We start from the raw sequence: 15,899 nt of genomic DNA, 5'->3' as shown, positions 1-15,899 counted from the left end.
GAACAAATATTTCCTGTGCACTTGATCAAAAATGAGAAATTTTGTTTTCTCAATATCAAGAAAATTAATTTACAGGTTTCAGTCAAATGTAGCGAAATATTCTTAAAGGCTTATTTGTGTCACTCCAAATAATGTAACTCTACAGAAAGGAGCAGATGTGGCAGTGCATGCTTGACAGTCAGATCCTGCAGGATATAGATTTGCATCCAGCCCTGGGGCTTTTGGTTTCTTACTGATAACTGGAAGACTGGTAGTATTTGCCAAATATAACTTGAACTTAGGTGGTTGCTATTGAAACTGAGTAAGAATAGAGACATACAGTCAGAGGAAGATAAAGTTTCATGACCCATCAAAAAGAAGCAGATGCCTATTTTCACTTATTTGTTTCTGAAACATTATTTAATGGCAAAAGAATAAAGACAGTTTTCAAGCTGGTACAATAGGAAAAGAGTCATAAATTAAGAACTCTTTCTGAAGTGTGTCACTTGTGATTTTGTGGTAGTGCCATTTCTATTGCTTTCCAGGTGGCACCTACTGGATGAGTTTTTAATACCTATTATTCTCCACTGTATTTTCACAAGATCTAACATGTTAATTTAATATTTTTTTAAACTTTATTAATCTTTTAATAACAACTTTTGCTTCATGTCACAAGGTGGTTGTGATTTCTTGATGGAATCAGTTAAGGGTCAAGCTTTTCAGATCCTGCCAATCAAGGTAACTACACTGAACTTACTCTAGCCTCAAGTCTTTATTAGAGTCTTGAGATTATATACAACAAGTCAAACATCATAAATACTGCAATTAAGGACTAAATATTTGTTAGGGGCATCCATTTATTTGGAAACACTATCTTTCTGGGAATGCTTTCTTAGTTCTTGTAAAACTACATATCTTGAACAGCCTTACTGCACACAGACTGGACTCTGATTTTTTTTTTTTTTAATGCATGGCACAAACTTTTTTGATCAACTCTACTTTTGAAACACAAAAACCAAAGTGGGGTGAGGCCATATAGTTAGTGTGTTTCAAAAAAATTTCAAACATTTCTATTAGGGCTTTTTTTGTAATTCATATATTAAAGCAGCATAGACTTACACAAATATTGTGACCGCTCCCTGGAGACCAACTTATTCCTGGATTCTTTTAATCTATTGTACTCTTAATCTTCAAGCAGTGTAAAGATCATGAGGAATGTGCTTTACTTTCATGTGCTTATAATTTTCTCCATGTGAATACAAACATTGTAGTTACATGGGTATTTCTCAGCGCAAAACACTCTTTGTAGACTAGTAAAAAAGCCAGAAGGCTGACAATGGAAAATAGGGGTAAGTTAGCTGAACTTATATATTATAAACTGACCTATTACACAAAAATTGGCCAGTTTGCAAGCCTTACATGTGCTTTCTAAACAGTGAAGGCTATCCTAAATACTTAGAGAGGTTGTAAAGTTAAAAGTAAAAAGCAGTAACTTCTCATTTATAATGGTTTGCTTCATTTTGCAATAAAAATGCAATGCAACAAAACAAAATAACTTTTTTCCTTTGGACTCAAGTGCTCAGATTTCATGAAAGACTAGTTTAACTACACTGGAATCCTTGCCAGTCACAGATGAGCACCTAGATCACTTTGGGTATCAAAATGCAGGAGCTTTTAATTTGTACTGTAAGAGGTGACCAGCTTCTGCTGTGTGCAATGTATTTTCTCATAAAAGCCACCCAAGGAACAAATTTATGTATACAATATATAGAGAAATGTGTGCTTGTTTTGGGAAAGGCAAGGTTAATGTCTGTGTTGTTGTTGCAGTAGAAACGGATCTTAGCAAGCATCTTTTGTTTCAAAGGAAGTCCATCCCACGGTTTGGAAACTGAATGTAAGAATGACTCTTGTTTAAATTGACAGAGGCCAAAGTCCTGTCTCAAGTGCAAATGCTAAATTTTAGCTGTTCTCTTAATTTCATTGGGGTTTTGGTTTTTTGGAGGGTTTTTTGAGTTTTTTAAACTTACTTGCTGAATTCATCAGTCATTTTCTTGGCATTAAAATTGGCCAGAATCATACTTTTAAAGGCCTTGAGAAATTTAATTTTAAGTCAGAAAGCTTAATTTTTATTGTATTGATATTTTAACATATTATTCTGACTTTGTTCTGCTTGATAGTGTTCCTCTCCAGCAATTTTGCAAATGGGTTGAACTACTACAAAGTTATGGAGCTCTTGTTACTGAGTTCCTTCCTCCATCAGTATTGTTGCTGAGTTAACTGTCACTGAGACAATTTACACCATGATCATACCAAATAGTTAGCTACAAGAAACCCAAAATTTATTGGGTTTAGCAAACCTTTTTGGAGTTTAGCTACATAATGAATCCAGTCTAATATCACTGACCTCTGTTTTACAAAGCCTTAGAAAGACTGCATCAGAATTTGTAGACCAGGGAGCCAAAATTTTCTTATATGCAACATATATTCTGCACAGACTGAGTAGAAGCTTATCTTTGAAATACCTTTGAAAGCATCAAAAACTGCAGATGTGAGCTGGGGCCAATATCCCAGACCAGGCTGAGTACACAGTATCTGGATGAGCAGGCTCTTTGAATATTATCTCTCATTAGTTATAGATCCATCTTCTAATTGATGACATCTGCCTCTGCTACAGCATGGCAGCAGCCAAACCAAGCAATGCAAGAGGAAAATATGAGGAGTATAGGGGAAAGGAAATCAGAGATTGTATCTGTTGATTTTTGTCTAAATATGGAAATTCTTATACAATAGACCATCAAAAGTAATTTCCTACTTCTTAGAGGACAAGCTGTACATTTTCTAAAATAGTTCAAAAGGTGTACAAACTTGAGCTCAGGCTGTGGAAGTGGGAGGAGGGGGCCAGAGAAGCTGTAGAGAAAAAGAAAGTGAGTACAGGATATCCCCCGCCCAAGCCTTTTTAAAAAAATCCCTCAGTTTGAGATTTCTGTGTATCAGAACAGACAGTCTGTTCACTTGATAGGACTGGGTCCACTGTGGATTGATGACAGGGATGTCTTTATATGGCAAAACCAAAGGAAAGACACAATTTTATGCAAGAACAACTGAGAAATCCCTTTCCAGCTCCACACACGAGAGAAGACATACAGTACCAGAGCTGAAGCATTTCCTTGTGCCATTCTGCATCATGTCCTGCCAAAAGGAGGAGTCGGTAATATCACAATAATGCTCTATCCTTTGTTGTACTTTTTCTTCTCTGCTTGAGACTCCAGATGTGCCTTGGTCTGCCCCATCACAACCTTGCCCCTGCCTCACAGAACACTGAGCTCGGCTTCTCACTGAGGGCCACAGCCGTGGCCTCTTTTTTTACCAGGAGTGAATATAGTCCTGATTCCCTTCTTTTAATATCTGATTTCCAAACACTTTTATCAAGTGAATTCAGAAAGCTGCTGGGCTCTGCCACATGGTTGCAAAATCTTGAAGAAACCACTGGGCAGTTTTAGGTCTTTGCTAGGTCAAAGAAGAAACATAAAAGATTTCCAAAGAACTAGGACAACCTTTCTCCCAGTACTCGAAGAGTTGTGCTTCTTTCTTGTCTGGTAATACTTGCTGAGTATGTTGCAACAGACTTGTACAGGCATTCTTGCCTAATGTCATTGGGACGTTACAGCACTGAGAAAATCAGTGCAACTTTACAGCTATTAAGCAAAGTGTTGACAGTAGCAAGCATATGGATTCCTTCAAAATACAGTCTTGGGATGCTTGACTTTGTCACATGCATCCCAGTGCTCAGCTTTGGAAATGTGTTTGTCTCAAACAACTTCTTTGGGTAAACCTGAGATCCCTGAATGAGGCACAAACTGAGAGGTAGAGATTTTTTATGCAGAGTCACAGTCCTTTCCAGATTAGTGACCAAAGCTGACAGCTTGAATGATCAACAGGAGTGATGTTCTGTTTCCCTCCAGAGCTCAGGCTCATACAGCCTCGTCCATCAGTAAGAGGGCTGAAACAAACAACAGAAAATCATATGTATAGGTGGAATACAATGATTTTGGTTGAACAGAAGAAGGAATTCTGAGCCTGAAATGTCACCTGATTTTTTCACCTATATCAGCTAGTTTAATAAAGAACAAAGCTTTCCCTGCAAATTCTGTTTCCCTATGTCCATCCAGCATGGTAGCTATGGAAACATTCTCACCATTCAGTGACCTGTTCTAGTGAAATAACAGTTTTGAACAGGGGACCAGTAGGCAGAACAAACATTTCCTATTCATAATGGTAGGTGAAGCTCCCTGTTTTGATTTTAAATTTTAGACAAATTTTTAAAGCTGTCTGGAACAGCAGAAAGCTGGGAAACAGAAGATGATCGAGTATTATTTTAAATTTTAATAAGCTAATTTTCTGTATTTATGATAAGGCAGGATTGTGGAAATAGAGATGTAGATAGATAAAACACAAGCTCAGATGTCTTTTCCTATGACCGGTTGCCCTCAGGAACAAGACCATTTCTCTGTCCTCAGCAGTCTTGTGTTGATTTGCAAAAGGTGCAAATCCAATCCTTGATGCAGAGGAAAAGGAAATAAAGAGTGATATTTCCCTACTGGCAGCTTTGTCTGGGTAATTGTAACTTCAAAGTCAAAGCACAAGCACTCTGAAGGCGGCTGGGAAGTTTTCTCAGGCAGGAGGAAGTTCTGAGTAACACCGATGCACAGTGAGATTAGTATACTTGAATTTGACAGCAACGGTGCAGCATACCTGCAGGTAAGGAGAAAAGGATATCAAAGCAGGAACACTGGAATGCGGGGAAGGGTCAATTTATGCAGAAGGACTTCCACCACAGACACCCCTGAAGTTTTTTGGAGTGGCTTCACAGTACTCAGCAATCTAAAGGAAAGAACTGAGCAAGTGCCTGATGATGCACATTTTATGCACCAGATAATCTCGAGCCAGAGTGACAGTGGTGTCACCAGTTATTCTGGTAATGGCCTGCTCTGTTTCTTAGAGGCAGAATGAAACACTTTCACTCTTGGCTTACAGGGATATTGTAGACAAGTAGGAATATTTTAGACAAGTAGGAATAGCAATGAGCACTTAGCCCATCTCTTCCTGTGAAATCTTCCATGTTATGTTCTTAAAAATATCTGAGAAGGTGTCCACATTTCTAAATTCCTATCTCTGTGAGAATAACAGGATCACGCAATTTTATAGCTAGAAGAGAAAATATTTTGCATGAGAAATTATGTGGCAGAAACACTTTAGAGCTATAACCTTGTCCTGAAATGTGGAGCAAGCAAAATTCATTGCTGGAAACAGCTCAGTTACACTGGATGGATGATCGGGCTTGGAAAAAATAATGAAAAAGAAAAGCAATGAAGCAAAAAAATGAAGCAATTTTACCTGAAAGCAAATGCAGCCCTTAAAAAGAAAGCTCTCTTTTCACAATACCGTCTTTCAAGCTAATTTTTTAATAAAATTTTTGAGCTATTCATTGGCAACACTGCCACACTATCTACAGATGAACAACTCATGGATGCAATATGAGACAGTTGCATTTGGACATTGAATGATTCCTGGAGGTAGGTAAAACATTATTGTAAGAGTATTTCTGCAGACTGGATGCTGGATTATATTGAATTCCTGTTCACTCGAGAAAACAATTGGCCAGCATGGGAAATATATATATATGGGTTTCAAGAGAACAGCAGGACCAATAGTCACATTCTCCAAAAAAGACATAAAAGAAGGAGAAAATTCATGGATGGAGGTTTAGGAGCAAACCAAGACATGAGGTAGCGAGTGGAAGAACCACTAAGTAGCTGAGGTGAGCTTGAAGGAGAGTTGCCTGTGGGACTTTTTTATCTTGGTAATGATGGGAGAGCTGAGTGTGACATGCCTTAAGCACTGATTCACAGGTGTCACCTTTGAAAAGTAAGAGCAGTGGTCAGCAGGAAAGTTGCAGAAGATACAGCATGATGTGCCCTGCCCAGTGGGAAGCATGGGGCCAGATTCTTCCACTTGAGAGCAAAAGCACCTGAAAAATCCTTTACTGGTGAAAATGTCAGGGTCCTCAGTTCCTACTGAAATCTTCTTTGAACTTCTGTGCAAGAAAAAAATTCTGGATGTTAAATATAGAAGACAAATTATTTCATTTGATGTATTGTACAAGATCAAGAGCAAACCTAAAAAACAATAAGTCTGTTGTTACCTAGGAAATTAATACTTACGTGTTTTAATTTATTATGAAGACAAAGAATGATATGTTCTGGCCACTATAGTGTACAATATCATTTCTCTCTGAACAAAGTTTCATCTGCCTTGTTTGTGTCCAACAGCAGCAAGGCCTTCAGCAAGGTGTTGCCAAAGGCCCCAAAACAACTCCATTCAAGTGAACTTCTACCAGCAAACTGGGATATTTCCTTCTCAGTGATTCATTGGTGTAAGCTTTCTCTTGGTGTAAGCCTGCAAACATGAAATTTAAATCACCTCTCCTCAATGAACAGATCAGATGGCAACAAGGCAGACATGCTTGGAAAGATTTAATACATACTAATAAGAGAGGAAGTCATCAGGAAACTGACAGTTCCTCAAGCTAATGAACATGTCCCAACAAAAATGTGTCTATTATATTCACCATTCTTCCATGAGAGCATTTTTAGAACATTTATCCTGAGCAGTTCAGCAATATTTAGAAAAACATGCAATGTATTTGTTCATTTTTCTCCCAGGCTTTCACTTGACAATGGCCGGCATGAAGGTTTTCCTGAGTTCAACATTTGCCTTCCAGATTTGCAAGATTCTGATGGCTTGGAAATGTGACATAATCTTAATGATTTCCCCTTATTCTCCATTAGGCCATTCCACTGCTTAGGAGTATTGTGCTGCATTGATAATTACCTTGAGAAGACTTTAGTGAAAGCCTGGTGGGTGTGGTGGTATGAAACGTGGAAAGACACAATGCTCCTCAAAATGAGAACATACCACGGATTAAATACTCCTATCTTGCAGCAAGGGAGTGGTAAGAATCTTGGTAGGTGTCCTGGCATAGGGACCAGGACTGCGTGGATGTGCCTGGGAAATACATCAGGAACAGATCCCTTTTTAGTTCCTGAACACCAGTGTGAATATATGAAACATGACATCCCTTTAAAAAAAAAAATAAAATAAAAGAAAGTCAGGCCTCCTTTATCGGACAGGCAAAGACTGATGTACATTCACAACAAAAACCAAAACACGCCAACAAAAAAAAACCCTAAACCAACCAACCAAGAAAAACCACAAAAAACAAACAATATGTTAAAAAAATAATAGATCTCATACCCATTTACCAGTTTCATTCGAGGGTCACTAAAGCCTGATTACTAAAGAGTAGCATGATTTAGTTACCCTCTTTTGGGATATGTGCCCCCTGTCAAAGGGTTGTCCAAGACTGAGCTGTCTGCTTCGATTTCTTGGTTTCTGCTTGGTTCCACTTTGATTTGATTCTCAGATTTGATTTAGACTACTTTTCATCAGTGAGGCACCTTGACAGGCCATTTAAGTAGCACTGCTCAGTACCCCGTAGAGAGGTCGCATCCTGTTAGAGCTCAGTTTACCTTTGTTCTTTTCCTAGTGGAATTATTTCACCCTAACTTTTTTAGTCTGGGTGGAAATTGTCTAGGTATAATCTAGTAATTTGTTCACTCACTATACCAGACAGAGAAAAACAAAAATCACTAGGGGACAGTTGACCTCATTTATAAACACTTGCTTACGGCTGCTGGGATCCTTGTCCATTGCCTACAGAGGAATCTTCAGTGGCTGTGCTGGACTCTTCTGTGTCTGTAGTTAAATGAAATACTTTTCCACCTTGAACATAATTTTGATCCACCCTCCTGCACTGCAGCTGATGCATAAAGCTGCTTATTAAAGACCTGTTAAAACATCCAGTCTTCTTTGCTGATGAAACAAAACACAAAAGGCCATCTGATATTTGCTTTAAATAGGCCAAGGGTCACAAGAGATAGGATAAAATACAATCATCAACTTATAGCAGGATTCACATGCCCAGCCTACTATTTCCAAGTGCATTGCAAAAGTCTAGCATTTTCATAATCAGGTCACAGATGACTAAAATCAATTACAAAGGTTAATGCCTATAACAGCTCTTGTTGGTAGTGGATCTTAATTCAAAATATTTTCTCTGCTGTTATAGTAAAAATATGTAATTATAAATTTAATCTCATATTATTGAAATACATTTTCAGATTTCTTACCAACTATAACAATGCAAAACTCAGAAATGAAGACTCCTTTTTGTTCACAAAATACAGCAACTATTTCTGACTCCATCCCTTTCCCTGCAGTAAACCTTGCCATATTGTAACAGCATTTTGCAAAGTAGCAAAATGTCATAATTATTATTGTGTTTTAGTAGGTACCTTCTCCTCGATGTCAGCCTTTCAGGATGCATCCATCCACCCTTTGGCTCATGCTGAGGTGCTTGGTGAAGAAATTTGGCCTTGGTGCAAGTCTGTGAGGATTTGCTAGCTAATGGGTCAAGGCAAAAGCAGGAGGAACATAACATAGATGGAACTATTTTACATAAGCAAAATTAACTTCTGAGTTTTATCTTGTTTGTTGCCTTATAGGAGAGAAAGTTTTGTCTGGTGAGTATTTGGACAACAATCTCTGTACTCCACAGGGAATACCAAAGGAGATGGTAGTTGCTCTGATTACAGGCTTCATATGACAGGCAAAATTTAAGCAAATTAACTCCTTTAATATTTGTACCACAAACTGAGGCTATTTACTTGCATGATAGCTTGATAAGGAGATCATACTGTTCATAACTGTATCTCCACAGAAGTTAATTTTTTGCTTTACAGCTGATGGTCCAATGGCTCCAAATTATTGCATGCATGTGGCTACAGACAGTGCATACCTGGAGCAGCTTCACGTACTCCACGAAGCAACAGAAGTGCTGAGAGAGATTATTGCCTTCTGCTTTCTCAACGGGAGTGGTGGGACACTGCCCCAGCCTGCCTGAGGCTTGCTAACCACACAGCCAGAGTCAAGGCTCAGTATTGCTCCTGGCACAACCAGAGCGCCAAATTAGGTTTGTGGTCATAGTAAAGAATGTTTTAGACCATTTCTCCTATGAGACTACAGCAGCCCATAATCTTTAAACTAGTCCATATGAACAGACATGGAGCTCCTAGGGTGTGTCTCTACCAATTCATTAAAGGCTCAGCACATGGTGGGGCCCAGTTTTCTGTTAAGGTCAAAGAAATTGGTCACTGAAGAAAAGCTTCTAGAAGTAAAAGATACAAATTGGCAAGAAAAAATCATATCAATCTAAATTGATATTACACCATATAAGCAGTGAAGTGGTTTTTATGTTTAAGAAAGGCCATTATTATAATATCCTCGTTTTCTAGGCTCTATTCTATTACTTGAGAGTCCTTTGTCCTTATACATTAAAAGCATGCTTAGCTATAGAAGAGGATAGAGGAGTCAGGTCTGACCTGTTAACAGGCAGAGGAAGCAGACTGCCACCTTTTGCTCTTTCTTTGCTTCAGTGCCATACTCAGTGCTCTGTTCAGATGCAGTTGTCAGAGTAGTTCTTCATGCAGGATGTCCAAAAGGACTTCTCTTTCTGGAGGGGTTATAGTTCTTTGAAATCAAGAAAGGCAACAAATAACATTATAATAAATATGCACTCATTGATTTCCTTTCCTGAGACAAACACAACTTTTTGCTTTCTTTGTTTTATAAAAAAGAACATGGCAAATCTCTTTCAGAAACAATTCTACATTCTCTTGTAAGTAATTTTTTTTAAACTGCTAGTGATAATCTTTCTTGCCAAAAGGGAGTCAGTCTACACTCCTCCCTCCCCAAATGTTCCCTCAGGAACGCCTTGTACTTTCCCTTAACTATTCACTACGTCCACTGGAGTACAGCTGCAAAAAATGGCTCAACTTTACATCTGGATTTCCAATCAGTCACAAATTCATGGCTGCTTTCCCAGACAGAGAGCAATTAAATGAAACCTGTGAAACCCATTACCAAAACCTCTGGAAACATCAGTTCACCCAAACAAAGCTTTTCTCAGTGTTTCTCCGCCTAAGCTTTCAGGATTAAAATGAGATTTCGTAAACATCTAGGGAGAAATCACTCCCAAATTCATCTGCTGATTTTTTCCCTCTCCCCTCTAGCTCACTAGTATTATGTTCCATTTTTTAAATTTTGCTTTGTGTACATTTTACTTCCACTGTACTGCAGACAACCAAGTGTACTAATGGATTTGTCCTGATATGCAGGAGAAGCCACATTCAAGTGACATTCTTCTGAATATATTGTAGAGAAAAGAAGCAATTTTTTCTTCTCTAAAAATAGAACGTGGCATCTCCAAAATGCCGTGTTCCAGTTCTGCCCCTTAAATCATGTCTGGACAGCTACTGTTAAGGTCTTGAAACCCTAAGTAATCTCAGAAACATTGTTGAGCAACCAGCTGCAAAACAAAATGGTACACCAAACGTTTCCAAGACAAGACTTTCTTCTTCTCTTTGTACTCTGTAACCTTGGCTGACAGAGTCTTTTTTTGCATCAGGACTGCCCACCTTGCAAGCCTGCAGCTACAGCCAACGTTTCGATAAAGGGGCTTAGACACAGTTGCATCTTCTTGAGCACCATCAGTTTCATCACAAGAGTCAAACGCATCTTTTGTAAGTTCTGCCCAAAGAGTACTTTTTACAGGGCTTGCAATAGCAGTTTTCTTAAATTCCTAATTTTCTCAAGCCAAAAAGTAGCTAATTTCTGATCTAATTTGCACAACACCTTATCTATCACTCCTGCTGTAACTTTGTCTCTGTCTTCAGCATGGATGACGGACCAAAGGGGTCTCAGAGCCCTCACCTGAAGGACCATGACTGCAAGAATCTACTCCCAGCTGACCCTGAAACTGTGAGAGATCTGCTGCTCCACCTGGATCCCTAAAAATCTATGGGGCCTGATTGGATTCATCCAAGAATCCTTGAAGAGCTGGCTGATGTCATCACAAAACCTCTCTCGATTATTTTTGTGCTGTTTTGGAAATCCAGAGAGCTTCCAGTTGACTGGAAGCTTTCAAGAAGGCTGATTTTCAAGAAGGGCAAGACGAAGGACCCTGAAACCTATAAGCCTGTCAGTTGCACTTTGGTGCATGGTAAAGTTATGAGGAGAGACCTCACCACAGTCTACAACCTCCTTGTGAGGGGAAAAGGAGAGGTACTGATCTCTTCTATCTGGTGACCAGTGACAGTACCCAAGGGAATGGCCAGAACGGCAAGAGAGGTTTAGATTGGATTTTAGAAAGAGGTTTTTCACCCAGAGGGTGTTTGGGCACTGGAACAGGCTCCCCAGGGAAGTGGTCACAGCACCAGCCTGACAGAGTTCAAGAGGTGTTTGGACAATGCTCTTGGGCACATGGTGTGATGTGCAGGGGATGGTGCTGTGCAGGGCCAGGAGTTGGACTTGATGATCCCTGTGAGTCCCTTCCAGCTTGGGATATTCTGTGATTCAACATCAAGCCCATAAGTCCTGCCATAATTGAAGTGGTGGCACTAGTGAATTAAGAACTCTATAAAAACTTACCCTCTATTTATGGCACTACAACCAGCTTTCTGGGAATGTCACCTTAACTAGTATTCCCTGCACCACTTCCCCACCTATGAAATAGTGACAGGGATGAAAATCTAATATGTCACTACAGAACAAAGTAAGTAATACTTGGCACAACAGCAAGGTATTGCTACAGAATTATATAGACAACTTGCAGAAAGATATCAGGACTTCCAACTATGTAGCGTGGCTTGAATTTTTTCTTTCAAACCAAGAGTTGTAAAAAAGGAGGACAGTTTTAGTGATATTTGTTGTGATAGGGTTCACAAAGGAAGGATAAGGATTGGGATAAATGTATTGATACTAAAAATTCACCATAAAGTGAAAAATATGCGTCAGTTAAGCACTAGAGTATCATGAAACCTCTCAATCTATATTGTTCCTAAGATCATTTAGGTCCTAAAATGGGTATAATACTAGTGTACTTAGTAAAGAGCTGTCAAACCTCAAACCAATAAACTAAATCTGGCTTGACAAGCTGGTTAATCTGGACCAGCTCTTCCTGCTCTCTTTCCCAAAGCTCCCACAATGATAGGAGGGGACTGCTCCATAGTGCCAAACCAACTGGTCTGTCCAAACCAGCTAGCCTTGGCCACCAGCCTTCTACCACGAGGACCCATGGTCCTTCCCATTGTAGGGTGACATCTGGAAATGGGCTGAATCCACTGCTCAGAAAATGACAGCTTTCTCCTGGCCTTTTTCCTAGGCTTTCCCAGAGGTGGTCAAAAAGTCAGACAAACAAGAAATGTTCACATGTTTTAAGAGTTATATTGCATAAATTCAAGTCTTTGGGACATTGCAGCAACAGGAGAAGAAGAGGTGAATGACTGTGTGCTTGTGTGGCCAACTGTATGAAGATCAGGTGCTAGAGACTTAGTCTATAATCTATTTTATTATTGTGGTTTTCATTGCATTTATTTTTAATTAAAGGCAGTGCACTCATTAGGACACAATTTCAGCACTTAGTCCAGAAATGGTACAAATTATACCACTAACATATGAAAACCAATACCAGAAAATTTGCAGGTCTCAGAATGCAGAGAGGAGACAAAAGAGTTTAAGCATATAAAAATAGAGTGGATGTAACCACCACTTAAAGCATGTCCTAACCATTCAAGCAGCTAAAAGAGAAGATATTTGTATGAACATTTTTTGTTTAAATGGTATTTGTTCTCCTCAATATAAATTTTCCACTGATGTGGGAGAAATATGCAGAAAATGAGCAGTTGCAGTTTTTGTGGTTTTAAAGAATTATTTAAGAACTGTAATGCTGTGTGATGACATCTCCCCATGTAGGCAGAACTGGAATATATAGATAGGATCAGCTTTTATACCAATCCAGTTCCTTCTCAGCTTTTCTATTGGTTCACAAAGCATCTTTCTTGCCCCTATGAATAAAGACTGCATTCTGTATATCGGTGACATTGTGACTGGACTCCTCCATTCACAATCCAGCCCTGTCATCACCTCTTTTGCTACCTCACATAGTTAGAGGCCTAAGCTATTGTGCACATCCAGTGAAATCAGTAAAAGGCTGAACAAAAGAAAGAAGTGTTCAATAACACATTACTAGTCTGAACAGCTGCTTGGGGTTCTGAAGAAATGAAATTTCTAAGAGTGTTGAATTTTCACACACATTCCTTTATGTAAGGCATACTAACCAGGCATGTCCCTGTCCTGTGAGATAGAAGGAAAGAATGAAAAGAATGATGAGTCAGTGAGGAGATATTATGTTTTTTCTAAGAGGGTACCATTCAGAGTTCTTGACTATGATGCCTTTTGAAATGCTGAGATCCCTAGATGCACATTCTTCCTTCATAGATTACATTCCCCTTGGAGCAATGAGCATACAGCAGCTGTCTTCTTTCCATCAGCAAATACTGTACCAGACTTGCTAGATGCAGAATTTTGCTCTCTGATGCAGGATACCCTTTCACTGCTGTGAAAGGATCAACCATGCTGACGAGGATACTCCCACTCAGGGCAGTAAAGGGCACAGAGCTGAGTGTTACAGCTTTGTTACACTACAGTAAGAGTAGCTGGTTTCAATCCCTTGCGGTCTCATGAGTAAAAATTATGGCTGCTTCTCCCTTGCCTATTTATCCTATAATCCACCAAGCAGATGATCTAAGCAATTCAGAGAAAACTGCTTTGCAAAATACAAAAGCTGTGTCATGCTACAGTCCTCCCTGATGAGTATAGTATTTGTACAGTCTCCAACACTTTAATTTCTAAGGTCTTCAGTCTTTCCAGAACATTCATTTGTCACATTAGGTGCCTTAATGCACATGTTTGGAACAAGGACATACCTACCTCCATTTTCCCAATGTCTTCCCATGTTCATTTTGTACGATCCCTGTAAATGTTGCACAAAACTACATGCCTATCATTCTCAGAGCATCCCAGGGAACATTCCTCCAAAGGGAGACAGCTGCATCCTTTGTGGAAATGTGAAAACAGCTGCAGAGGGAGTAGGTATTAGGAGAGCTTTCTCAGCCAAAACCTTTCCCAAGGCTCCTGCTGAGGCAGGGAGGTTCTGCCCAACTTCCAGCACAGCTGATATCACACCATGCTCTGCTGACTCAGGGCTGGGGCTCTTCTCCAGCAGCCTCTCACCTGGCTGATACAATCACACAGTGCTTTCAAATCACTTCAACCACCTGCCTTTCATTGGGGAGATGCATGCAACTTAGAGCGTGCACTATGAGGGCCTTGGGTAATTTTATTTCAGATTGTGAAATGCTGGCTATTGTGCAATGATAAATCCACTTCAAGCCTCATTATCTCACTGCTTTAAGAAGTGAAAGTGTGTCTGCAAGCATATCTGAATCACACTTCCATAATGAAGACTGTTTTGAATAGAGCTAACTTATATCCCTGGAAAATCACCTCCCCTTCCTCAAATATATTGTCTGCTGACCTGTTTTTAAATGTGGTTATAGTCTCATTTCATAGGCCTAGCAAGATCCATTTATACCAAGACAATTTTAAAGAGGCTTTGAAAGCAGTAACTCCATCATAATATTGTCATCATAAATATGGTCACAATGTAAGATGAAGTCTTTAGTTACTATGTTCTCAAAAGATCAAGTAATTCTTCCAAAAAAACAAATAGACTTCTTGGTAGAAGAAAAAGTGACCTACAAACTTTTCAGTGTCATCAGAATTCCTTGAGATGTACCATTCCCTCTTCCATTTGGGTCCTCTGATCTCTTCTGTTGCCTCTTTTATATCTCCCTGCATGTTTTTGCTGCTTATGGAGAATATGAGTCAGAGAATAAAGACAAACCTGGAGGGTTTGGGGTTTTTTTAAAGAACACTTCAAAACATTAAAAACTGCAAGGTTTCACTAGGAAGGCGAAAGCAAATTTAACATAACACCTTCCTAGCAAAGAGCTGAAGCGTCAGATGCAAAGTGAAACATCACTCTGTTTTCACCTTCAAGGTGGGATCCTGTTCTGATGTCAAATATTCTCCACTCATGGTACCTGCTGGATTCCTAGTTGCTGCATTCAACTACTTCGTGGGACAGCTCTTTGGGTCCCTTCCTTCTGAGGGCTTCAGTCTGTCCTTGACTCTAGACAATTTGTTCTAATATCTCTCTTGCAGCACTTTAACTTCTTCTAGGTGTCATTTCAGTGTCTTTTACATTGCCATTTAAATGATGGATTTTTCACAGTTCAAAATGCTTACTGTTCAGCTTCACCAAAGTAGTACTAGATGCAAGTAGTGGGATTTGCCCTAGGCATTCATTTTGAGGGCACAAAGATAGAAGGCATAGAGTGGGTCTGAAGAAAAAAATCCAGTGGACACTTCAAGCCAAAATAGAGATTGCCATCCGAATTCTCCTCTACCAGGATCACTGAAATGAATAGGACACCTTTATGAATGAGGTTGCCAGAATTAGAGCCACCACAGTGTCTCAGTACAAGCTACCATGCAAACACTTATTACATGGAATCAATCCAGAACAGACTATAGGAAACCATATTATTATTTCAAACATACTATTGCTCCAGTTGCACATAGCTCTCATTCCACAGTATCTGCAGTATCTGCAGTGCCTACAAAGGATATTCTCCCGATCTGCAGGTCAGAGAGCTGTTCAGAGGTTGTACGGTGAGTCCATCCTGATGACAGTAAGTTTAATCCCATCCCAATGGGCAAAAAGGTGGGTCAATGGATCTGCCAGGAGGATAGGAGGAAGCTTACTGATGGGGGAGAAAAGAAGAGCGGAAACCTTGTCAGAGTGAGAATGCTAGTCTGGCCCCACCAGGCACCAGTTC

The 15,899-nt window shown here is 39.5% G+C and overlaps 1 long non-coding RNA gene across 6 annotated transcripts; it reads right to left on the bottom strand.

The window, feature by feature from the left end:
- Window positions 1-4,476: 4,476 nt before the first annotated feature.
- LOC125338408 lies at window positions 4,477-9,789 on the bottom strand. Of its 6 annotated transcripts, none has more exons than XR_007208288.1 (3): window positions 6,955-9,789; window positions 5,896-6,435; window positions 4,477-4,731 (listed from the first exon to the last, which is right to left on the bottom strand). It is a non-coding gene; the product is annotated as an uncharacterized LOC125338408 (long non-coding RNA). The 6 variants fall into 6 exon arrangements; XR_007208284.1 differs by having other exon boundaries at window positions 4,477-6,073; window positions 6,201-6,435; XR_007208289.1 differs by having other exon boundaries at window positions 6,201-6,435.
- Between the last annotated feature and the right edge of the window lie 6,110 nt (window positions 9,790-15,899).

This window comes from Corvus hawaiiensis, chromosome 26 (assembly GCF_020740725.1).
Source record: "Corvus hawaiiensis isolate bCorHaw1 chromosome 26, bCorHaw1.pri.cur, whole genome shotgun sequence".
Taxonomy (NCBI): Eukaryota; Metazoa; Chordata; class Aves; order Passeriformes; family Corvidae; genus Corvus; species Corvus hawaiiensis.
Note: the sequence above shows the minus strand (reverse complement) of the source record. Positions and strands in the feature narration are given on the sequence as shown.